At 43.2% G+C, this 11,859-nt stretch overlaps 1 long non-coding RNA gene across 1 annotated transcript in view; it reads right to left on the bottom strand.

Moving 5' to 3' along the window:
* Window positions 1-2,084: 2,084 nt before the first annotated feature.
* The window catches only part of LOC131509876 (uncharacterized), a 263,829-nt gene continuing 254,054 nt past the window's right edge, over window positions 2,085-11,859 (bottom strand). Inside the window, exon 3 of the long non-coding RNA XR_009260752.1 lies at window positions 2,085-2,198. This is a non-coding gene — a long non-coding RNA (uncharacterized LOC131509876). The remainder of the gene's footprint in view (window positions 2,199-11,859) is intronic.

Genomic DNA, 11,859 nt, shown 5'->3' with positions numbered 1-11,859 from the left:
GAGTCTGCTGGCCCCAGGTGCTTGGATAGTGGGAGAAGCCAGAGTCCCAGCCCACAAATATGGCTCAGTGGTGCCCCCTGGCTGACAGCTGCTGCTAAATCTCTGAGGCAACGCCCAAAGTGGCCTTCCACTGTTGGACAGCAGCCTCAAGGGTACACAAGGTCTGGCTGTGCCCACCAAAGGGAGGGTAGTCCTACCAGCTAGAAGGTGAGGCCTCGGTGACCCAAGGGGCAGTTGCAGGTTTGTGTCTCCTCCTTCCACCTTTCTCCACAGCAGCCCCAGAGCCTGGAGACCTGACATTGGGCTGATAGGATGGGCAGCCTCCTCACTGGTGGCCTGTGTTCAAGAGATTTCTTCCTGCCTGTCCCTCTTCCCTCCTGCTGTTTCTGCCATTTTCAAGGGTGAGTCTTGCATAGAGCAGGGTGGGCAGTATGGAGCCTCTCCAGGCAGGGGCCACAGCTTACATTTCAGTTCCCAGGCAAGAGGCCCAGCCACCAGGGCAGTGAGGCGGGGGAAACCTGACCCCAGGGAGGCTCCATGCTGCCCTCTGAGGCAGTAGAAAAAGAGTGGTGTTTCTTCTGTTACTATTTATAATTAAGAGCTTAATTTGTTAATTTTGGAACTGAATACACCTTCCAGTTCTTTACTGTTTGGTGCAAAAGCACATGTAAGTAACACCTTTACCTTGTTCCAAGAGTCCTTACCTCCTTATGCATGGTAGTAGCTCTCTCTACCACTCTTAAGAAAGAGGTCAATGGGAGCCTGGGTGGCTCAGTCGGTTGTGCAACTGGCTCACGTCATCATCACGCACTTCAAGAGTTAAAGCCCTGCATCGGGCTCTGTGCTGACAGCTCAGAGCCTGGAGCCTGCTTTGGATTCTGTGTCTCCCTCTCTCTTTGCTCCTCCCCTGCTCATGCTCTGTCTCTGTCTCTGTTTCTCTCTAAAAAATAAACAAACATTAAAACAATTTTGTTTTAAATATATATAAAAAAGAAAGAGGTCAAATACTGGTGACCTCTTGGCTAGTTATGAGGGTCTGTTTAGTCCTTGTGATGTCTTGAGTTTTGGTATTAGTTGGCAACATGTGGAAATTGAAAAGTACACACACAAATATTAATCTCTTTTCAAAAACTAGGAAGATTTGGCAGCTGTAGGTGGGGCTTGTCCACAGGAACAACTGTCTTGAGGTATGTGGCAGTTGCCCCACTTAAATGGACAGCCTCTGTTGGACAGAGACCCCAACGAGCCAGTCCTGCCCAGATCCCGTTGGCACTGTATTTGCAACCTCTCATGTGAGCATGTACAGATAGAGTGACACCACATCCTGATTTGCCCAGACAGCCCTGGCATGTGTCTGATGTATAATTATTACCAGAGCCCCCTCTGCATCTCCCATCCACTCTCCAAAGTGTGCCAGTTTGTATCATGGATTATATGCCCCACAAACAAGCTCAGAGCACTGTGCCGGGGCTATGAGGGCTTATACAACCATCTGATCGAGGATTCACAATCACAGTAGGCCTCCCCGGACAAAAGGGTCAGAGTTTGTAGCTCTGTGATTCGTACATAAAGGGGATCACTTTCACAAAGTTTCTTTTGAAGTGTTCTTCTGGTGCTGTTACTAACTTAAAAATCTTTTGAATAAAGTCAATTCTCATGTGTTTAGTCTCTAGAAACCACAAATACTTTCCTAAACTTGTCCAAGTGGAGAAATCTGTTTACATTTTTTGGCAACCTACACAACAGGAAAAAAGAGCCCGATGTGGGGCTTGAACCCACAAACTGTGAGATCATGCCCTGAGCTGAAGTCAGATGCCCAACCGACTGAGCCACCCAGGAGCCCCTAATTTACTTCTTTTTTTTAAAAAAAATTCTTAATGTTTATTTATTTTTGAGAATGAGAGAGAGGCAGGCAGGGGCAGAGAGAGAGGAGGACAGAGGATGTGAAGCAGGCTCCTCGCTGACAGCAGTAAGCCCAATGTGGGGCTCAAATTCACAAACCATGAGGTCATGGCCTGAGCCAAAGTTGGACATTTAACTAACTGAGCCACCCAGGCACACCTCTTTAGTCTACTCCTCACCTTCAAGTGCTGAGTCTGGCAGCCATTGCCTCAGAATGTGTGTTTCAGCATCTGTGATCCTGTAAATCCCAGGGTTCCAAGGGAATGAAAGATGGATCTTGTCTGCTTTATGCAGACCTGCAGGGGAGAGAAAGCAGCTATGTGAGCAGGCCTAGAAACTAGATCAAGTAAGGATATTTCATAGCCCTTTCAAAATGTTGACAATTTTATTAACTACTCACTTCCTTATTTCAGTAATATTGGTGAATAATTTGGGATTTGAAAAAAAAAAAAGGCCTTTATATTACATCTTTCACTGCTATGGTAATATTTTCAGGTACCCCAGAGCCTATTCAAGTCTCAGGCATGCTGGATTATGTGCAAGAATGATTATTTGTGACGATACTTACTATTGCAATTTACTGAGACTTCTTGCCATCACATCCATCTCTGATTTGACAGGTAAAGTAGGGAAGATTTTGCAAGATAGTAAAGCGGTGAGCAATTTATGTTTTTAAACTTGTGCACAAAACGGTCTCATGATTCACCCTCTAGCTTTTCCTGATGCCACGGGGTGTTTCCACCGTCGTAAGGAAGCAAAGGAGTACTGAGTACTGCAGGGAGAGGACCACAAGGCAAGGATGGAGGAGTCTAAGTTTCTATCCCCTGTCTTGTTTCCCATGGTGATCTTGGGTCACACCTGGGTCGTTTCAATGTCCCCCCTTTGGCCTTGTATGCAAAGGTTTACAACTGCCAGCCTGCAGGAGGTTTTGCTACAAGTAACAAAATCTCAGTGCCTTTACAGGACGAGTGTATATTTTGCTCAAATCAAGTCAGCTGTGGGTGTGGTAACTTTCTGAGATGCATCCCTGGTCTAGGCTGCTTCAATCCAGGGTACTTCCATATCAGGACATACTTCTGGGGAACTAAGCACTGCCACCTAAATGCTTCTGCCTGCGAGTGACACACAACCTCCACTCTGATTTCACTGGCCAGTGTAAACCTGAGGACCAAGCCTGATATGAAGGGCTCAGGTAAGAGTGATAATATTTTGGTTCTGTTAGTGACAAATCTACCACAGGGGGGAGGACTATCAGTGGGTTCCCTGTGTGTGCACCTGTGTGTGTTTGTAGGCATATATGAATGTGTAAATTTGTATACGCACATCTGTTCACACACATATTCATAAACACATAGGTTTCAAAATACCTCGCTCAAACAAAATTTCACATGGATGCATAAACAACTATAATAAAGAAAACTGGAACTGCTGAGATTGACGCTTTCAACTCTCTCCACTTTTTTACCCTTGAAGGGGAACAAATTCCACAATCCCTGGATGTTCTAACATGCTGTGATGCTATCCAACGGTCAGGAAATAACAACTTCATAAGCCACTGGCTTAAAAATAAGAGACCAGCACAATGACCAATTTCAGACGTAACCAGGATAATGTATCTCATCACATCCATATTTGAGAAAGTCTAGCAACTTATGAGGGAAATTGGAAGAGAGATGGAAAACCAATCAGATTAGGGTCTAAATAAATATAACTCCCAATGCCTGACATGAATTTGGGCTCCCCAGTTCTAGTACATATACCCTTAGCTGCAGCTGACATCAGTTTATCATTTGTACTGTGAAGCAGCAGGAAAATTTATAACCTAGGTGATCACTGGGAAAAATACTTCATATGAAGCTATTAATAGATGCATGAGTAATGTGGATTTCGATTAATAAAAAATCAATGGATAAAACAGAGTCTAATAATATGCTCAGGAGAGTAGCTAACTGGAGAGACAGGAATACAAAAAAAGGCTAAGATGATTTGCAAGCCCAGACCAGAGCTGAGAAACAAATCCAGATGTGTTTGGAAAGAAAAAAAAAATCACACTAAGACTCTAGACTCTATATTGCTCAGCTATTCTTCCAACTCAGATTAATAACTATATTCATTGCATTTGTCTCATGCACCAGGTGTTGTTACAGGAGCTTAGGAAACCTCCAGAAAGAAAACAGACAGAAGTGCCTGTCCTCATGGAGCCTACATTCCACTAGGAGAAAGAGGATAATGAGCTGGTAGAGAAAAAAGAGGATTAACATGGAATCTCTCCTCAGCTGGGTTATAGTCTGAGGGTGGAGGTGGGGGATGCAGGCAAATAAATGACTTGGCAGTGTGTCCAGGGCAGTGGGTCACATGATATGTTTTTTCTATGATATGTGAACCAGGACGGTTGCTGGAGAAGAAGGACGAGGCATGTTTCTCTAGAAGTACAGGGACCTTCTCAGAGGAAAAGGATTCAGTACAAGGTTGGCCTCAGCGACTCTCTCTCAACTGCTGCATTCTGCACTGACACAGGGTCAGTTAGCGTGCCAGTGGCATCACATGGATGCCCTCTTCCAACTGTCCAAGGCTCAACAATGACATCAGAACTATTTGGCTGCAGCGATAGGCACAATTTGGACAAAGAGCAGTTGGTAGGCCTTACGTTATATGAATCTTAGCAAAGCACTTAAGAGATGTAGCACTCATGTTCCTTCATAAAAATCATTTACAGATTTATACTGGCCATCCAAGAACCTAACCAAAATTAAGGACCCTGAAATAAGGATCTCATGACCTAAACGGATTCACCATTAGTTTTTACTCCTAGAATTCAATCCTATGAAAACAATTCAAAGAACAGATAAATTTGTACACAAAGATGTTCCCGTCAGCATTATTTAAAACATGAAACAAAATGTCCAATAGTTTGAAAGTTATCGGTTATCTTCCAGGTAAAATATTATCTGCTTATGTGAGCCAGAACCAGTTTCTATTCATGCCTGAAAGCCCTGACATGTTTAAGGAAAGAAAAACACAAACAAAATAATGTACAACATAAATAATGAAATATTCTAAAAAAAGTGGCTGCCTCTGGATACTGGGAATTTTTTTCCCCAAGTGGCTTCTAAAACATTTATATTTCTTCCATATGTCATAATTCTAAGTCATTTATGAGTAAATGAAATTATAGGTAATTAGTTTCATGATTAAAAAAATTAAAAGGAGGTGTATATTTTTCCCAAAGAAGTCACAGGAACAGCTGAGATGCATATAAATAATAGCATAAGACACAATGTGGCAGGAGCTATGTAGGAGAACTTCCTGCCATGGGAGGATAGCATCTAAAGAATTACTTTGCCAGACAGAATCATACAGTGAACTTGAGATTCATGCCTGTCTTAACAGAAACATATGAAGTTCCTCAGAATGAAGTTCCTGGCTCTTGGGATTACCACTGTTTTAATATGAATTTCCTGTATGCTTGGGATTGTTGGCAGCCTGACCAAACTCTTCCTCTCCATGAGAAGGCTCAGTTCTGGTTCTGTCACTCAGGACTGAGCAAACATTTGTCACACATATTTAACTCTGATACACAATCAATCCACATGCTTTATGTGTGTCTCTTCATTGAATGTATAGCAATCTTGAGACATCCATGCTATCATTTCTAATTTTCATGATCAAAACTCGCTTTCCCCTATGAAACGAAAGGTTCAAGATGAATGATTTTCTATGTCACAACCGGCTGTCATTTTCCACACATTCATCAATTTAAGTCTCCACGGATCTTAGCTTACTGTGTGCTCCTTAACCTTTGTCCTATCTTCTTGGTCCCCGGCCTGCCAGTGCCAGGTTCTACCTCCAGATTCATGCTCTTAACATAGATTTGTAGTTTTCTTGCTTCTGCCAGGGCCCTGTGACACTCCTTAGCTTTCCCCAAGAAAGATGAAAAGAGAACCACACAAAAGGGACTAGGAGATGAGGAATGCATGTTGATTTCACAGAGCAGAGTATCCTTGCATATAGCTTGAGTCCTCTGTAGGTTACAAGGCTCTTTCTGATTAGATTGTAAATGGATCTGAGAATGTAAGTGGTTTTTGTTTTGTTTGTTTGCAGATAGCAGACCCAAGCTCATAGAGTTTTCACTCTGATGTACAACTAAGGACTGTTTATTAATAAAGCTCAAAAATATGGGTAATTAGGGGCTCCTGGGTGGCTCAGTTGGTTAAGCGTCCAACTCTTGATTTTGGCTCATGATCTCCCAGTTCATGAGTTCAAGCCCTGCATTGGGCTCTGTGCTGACCCATGTGGAGCCTGCATGGGATTCTCTCTCTCTTCTCTCTCTCTCTCTCTCTCTCTTGCTCTCTCTCCCCCTCCCATGCACTTTCACTCTCTCAAAATAAATAAACTTAAAAAAATAGCAAACTAAAACTTGGTTTTCATAAATTAAAATTAAGGCATTAGTAGTAGTGCCTGAGTGGCTCAATTGGTTAAGCGTCTGACTCTAGATCTCAGTTCAGGTCTTGACCTCATTGTCATGAGTTCAAGCCTCATGTTGGGGTTCACGCTGGATGTAAAGCTTACCTAAAAAAATTAAGACATTATTAGAGTTTACTAAAAACTTCCATTTTGTATTCTATCAATAAGTCCGGCAGCCACCCAATGCTTTGGCAATATTGCAAAGCTTCTACTGAGAAGCATGCACGAAGTGAAGCATGAAGCGAAGGGATTCCCATGACTTTCTGGAAGGGTGCTGTGTAGCATCGGTGTTGCCTTCAGCTGGTTTGGTTTTAGATTGTCGCTCTTTTTATTGCATTTAGTTGAGAAGTTATGTTGAGATTTGCTTTTGTGTTGGCTGACTGATGCGTTTTCAGAGATTTTATTGTTACATGCTCACTCCAATGCTATCACAGAATTCTTTTGCTTTAGAAAGCTGGAATGCACGGGATGTGTGGAGATAGGTTTTTTTGCTTTGCTGGAATGAGTCAAGATCTAAAAAGTCAGACAGCCACTGATTTATAGCCCAGCCTGATGTCCTTTGTACTTTATCACATGGCCATTTTTCTGCTGGCAGGGGCCTCTCAGTGCTGGCTGAAGATGCTTGGGCAGCCACCATATTCCAATCAGGCAAACTGACGGTGCCGCTTTAAATTTATATCATGCCTGTCCCTGGAAAAGGGGGGAATCCTGGGATTAACCAGGCCCGCACCACAAGCTCTCTCTTAGCCAGGCCTGGGCTTGAAAGAACAGAACAGTGAAACTCTTATTATTCTGAAACACTCAAGCATAAATCTTGCTGATGACAGACTTTGGCCCAGAGCCTCGGGCAGTGATAGAATTGATGAATACAAAGAGCAATAACCTTTTTCCTGCAAAAAGTATTTCCTACTTCACTCAGCTCAAGTATCCCTTCATCCAGAAACCTTTCCTAATGTCTCCAGGCAACTATGGCATTTGTCACTTTATTTTGAAAGAAATTTTTTATACATTCCATCTCCCAGCTCAGAGGAGTGTCTGCTGAGGTCAGCGACCACGCCTCGCTCACCTGTGTATGTTCAGCAAGCAGCCCAGGGGTGAACGGGAGGTTGATAAATAATTGTTGGACTGAATTCAACTTAGAAAACAATGTGGCACATAGAGAAGTCCAGCCTACATCTGTTCAGTCATGGAATGTCCACTCATGGAATGTGATGACTTCAGAGAGAACATAACTATCTTTAAAAGTAGTGTAGACCTCCAGACTCCAAATTAAGACAGAAATGGAAAACACTGAAGATCATGGTGGCAAAAATCTACTTTAGCTTAATGCTTTCCACCTGACAGGCTGTGGGGGAGGAAACTTTTCATTCATTATTTCCATTAATCTTCCCAATGGCCTTGAAGGAAGGTGTTTAAAAAAATGTTTATTCAGTTATTTTGAGAGAGAAAGAGAGAAAATCTCAAGCAGGCTCCATGCTGTCAGCACAGACCTGACATGGGGCCTGACCCTGCAGACTCTGAGATCATGACCTGAGTCAAAATCAAGTGGCAGATGCTTAACCGACTGAGCCACCCAGGCACCCCTGAAGGGAGGCATTTGTAAGCCTACTAGAAGGGAACCAGAATTGAAGTTCTGTGTCTAAGCCTTCACAGCACAGAAGCAGCAGACCTGGAAATTCAAACCCAGACCAGTCTGTCTCCAAAAAGAACTTACTCCCTACAGTTGAAGACAACAGAGGCGATATTTGACAATAAGAGGGGCAGGCAGCGTGGGAGGATGTGAAGAGTGGGGGGGGGGGGTTGCTGAGGGGCTGTTATGGTGTAAACCTTGGCAAATACAAGGGACATTTCTTTTCTAGAAACAGTAGAAAAGGAAGAATGATGGGGCATATATTGTGGTGTGTGCTAGGCTGAATAATAATCCCCAAAGATGTCCACATCGTACCCCTGGAACCTGTGAATATATGACGTGGCAAAAGGGACTTTGCAGATGTGTTCATTAAGGATCCAGAGGTGGAAAATTATCCTGATTACCTGGGTGGCTCAGTGTAATCAGCTAGGACCCTTATAAGAAGAATGCATGGCGTCAGAGTCAGAGAAGGAGACAACAGAAGCAGAGAAGCAAATTCTCCCCTTGAGTCTCCAGAAGAAACACAGTCCTTCCAACACCTTGATTTCAGCCCAGACACTGATTCTGGACTTCTGACTTCCTGAACTGTGAGTAGTTATACCTGGGTCATTTTAAGCCCCAACAGCATTTTAAGCCCCATGCAGCTTGTGGTAGTTTGGTACAGTGGGGGAAAGGAAATGAATGCAGGGCAGAATGTGAAGAGACAGAGATCTTGAAGCCGAGAAAGGATTTCTGAGGTCAGGTGGGTCTGGGGGTGGGGATGGAGGAGGGTGAGGGGCCGAGGCAGTGCCATTAAAGGTGGGCCCAGGATACTGGGAGCACTTGCTCAAATGCACATCCCCAGGCCCCACCTTAGAACTTCACAGTCCAGTTGCTCATGCAGTGACCCTCAATGTTGTCAGAAGAGTGACAATCAAGTATAGCCTACCCAAAGAAATAAATGAAAGCAGGTGACATGAGAATATTAATGTGCACTGGCCTTTGGGGAGGGAAACATTCAGACGAGATCTAGAATAAACAGGTTGCTCAACATACCCTACCAGCTGTGATCATGGATGTTAAGGACTCTTTTATGACAAACTTTTTGAATGGTGACCATGTTCCCGTATAGTGTTAGGCACTGCGGACACACGACAGTGAGCAATGCAGGCCTGCCCATGCTCTCCTAGGGCCTGCAGTCTAGTGTGGAAAACAGACAAGGCTTAAATAGATATACCATAAATGACAAATGCCATAAAAAGAAAGTCCAGGTGGCTATGAGCCTCTAACTGGAGGACCTCACCTGTCTGGGAAGGGAAGTCAAAGAAGCTTCCCTCAGCAAATGATGCCTGAAGCATCAGTAAGGGTCGACTATGGGAAAGGGGTGTATGCGGGGAATAGGAGAGAATAGCAGGAATGGCAGATGCAAGAGTTCTTAAGCAGAAGGGACCTAGTGGGCTGGAGGTCAGGGGGTAAAGGTGAAATCGACTGAGTTCAGGCTACAGGGAAAGCAGTGCCCGGTGCACAGAATTAAGAATTTTAATCTTCCCCACAGCAATGAGTCACGTGATCAGGTTTGCATTTGGCATTTGGCTGCAGGGCGGAGGGTCAGTTGAACTGGGGGGACGGACAAGCAGACATCAAATAGGAGGCCGTGGAAGTACTTGCCACCACACCCAGAGGGTGCCCAATAAATGTTAACTTCCACCTATAATTCTAGGAAACGGCCATGCTGTTTTGTCTTTTACAGAAAGTGAGATTTTCAGCTCACCCTACACTTCAGCCTGAAAATGAATAATAAATGAGTTCTGATATTTTTCTCCAAATCTCTGACATCTCAGCACACTGAGGCAGTGTCCATATGCAGGTGGTTCAAATGCGTCCAAACAATTGTGTACACCCAACATGAAAGAGCTTTCCCATCGGTTACGGCTCTGAGAGAAACTTGGGCCTAAGCTTTGATTTTAGAGAAGACAAAGAAGGACTGTCCTCACCCAAACACAATTCTCATCTTTCAGAACAAAGTAAGAAATCAAAGCCACTGCCAGTAAACGTAATTTTAAACAACTGCTGTCAGTAGAATCTGTGGTTTTCTACCACAGTGACAAGGATTCCTAAAAGGCCAACTAGAGGAAAATAGACCATAGAAGGTAAAAAAGAGAGAGACATTGATGCCATCTGCCATATTTTTATGAGCTAATATGACCAGAAAAATATTGATTACTGTAGAAGTTCCCTTAAGTCAGGAGACCTGTTATTAATTTTCATGTCCCATTTACCATAACCTTTTATAGCTTTTTTACAGTAAATCCTCTTTATTTTTGAACTTGAGTATGAAGATAAAAACGAATTAGATTGATCTGAATTGTTATCTACGCTCTCTGGCACCTCCTGGCGCTATGACCTTTATTTCCTTGCCTTTTCTTCCTTCCTTGCTCTCTTGCCTTTATTTCCTTGTCTTTCAAGTGGGAATAGCGAGAGAGTTCTCATGGAAAAGGCTGTGTGAGAAGAGATATGAGAGTGGGCTGAAGCCGTCACACAAGCTGGCACATGTAAGCACTTCCTCAGGGGGTAGCTATCATTAACTGCCAGACATCACTCAAATCTAGACCTGAACCCACTGTCGGATGTGTGTTTTGCCTCACTCTTTGGCTTGTTCTGTTCTCTTGCTACTCTTGCTGGGTATCAAGATATCCTCTCTCAGCTCCAACCCCTTAGTGCTTTATTTGGCTTTGTGATGTTGGGGCCTCAACGCTGCAAACCATGGCCCTGCTCTGTAGGGGGCGCTCAAGGGACACAGCAAGGCTGCAGGAGGATGGGATTTGCCCCTTTCTGCCTGAGTCCTGTTCCCAAAGGTCCATTCTAGCCACAGTTTGTTCTCACAGGAGCAATCACATCCAGTTTGTAGTTTTTCCAGCACTTACACAAAAGCCTTGCTGCGTCCCTCTCAGAGACCCTAGTATCAGCTGACAAGTGCATCTTCCACAGAGAATCAAGCTGTGGTGAAGCCCCTTCCCCAGGGTCTGAGTTTAATAAAGTCGACCTTTCCCTTTGTTGTTCCAGTTCCAGGAAGCTAGCTGTTCACTGCAACTGCTACCGAATGTGATGTCTTATGGTTAACAGTTTTGTATCTAGTTAATAATTCTATATTATTAAACCCTCTCTTTCCAAATAATTGGGGTGGATTATATATCCTGACTCAATCCTGACAGAAACACCCACATCTTTGGATGAACACAAATTCTTACTTTAAATATAATCCAACTTATCAAAAACTTGAACAAATAAAAAAAAAATAGGCAATCCAGACAAAAAATGAGCAAGAGATATGAACATGTACTTCACAAAAGATATATGAGTGCCCTACAAACATGAGAATGTGTTCAACCTCCTTAGTAATGTAAGGAAATCCAAGTTAAAGCTCTAATGAAACACTTACTAGACCGATTATATTAAATATACTGAAAATACCAAACACTGATGAGAATGTGTAGCCATGGGAACCCTCTGGTACTACAAGTATGAGTTTAAATTGATTACCAGCCACTTTGGATAACTGTTTGGAGGTATTAATATAAAGGTCACCATAAATATACCCTATGACTCAGCAATTACAATTCTAGGTATATTTCCAGCAGAAATGCATGTAAAAGAATGTCCATAGAAGCAGTTTATGTAATAATTCCAATATGGAAGCAACACAAATATCCTCTAGCAATAGAATGGATACAAAACAAAAACCAAAAAACTGAAGTGTATTTACAGTAACAAAAATGGACAAGTTCTAACTACACCAGAACATGGATAATTCCTACAAAAAGTATTGTTGAATACAGGAGGCTAGATAGGGGGCACTTGGGTGGCTCAGTCTGTTGAGTGTCAGA

The sequence above is a fragment of the Neofelis nebulosa genome, chromosome 4, assembly GCF_028018385.1.
Source record: "Neofelis nebulosa isolate mNeoNeb1 chromosome 4, mNeoNeb1.pri, whole genome shotgun sequence".
Classification (NCBI taxonomy): domain Eukaryota; kingdom Metazoa; phylum Chordata; class Mammalia; order Carnivora; family Felidae; genus Neofelis; species Neofelis nebulosa.
Note: the sequence above shows the minus strand (reverse complement) of the source record. Positions and strands in the feature narration are given on the sequence as shown.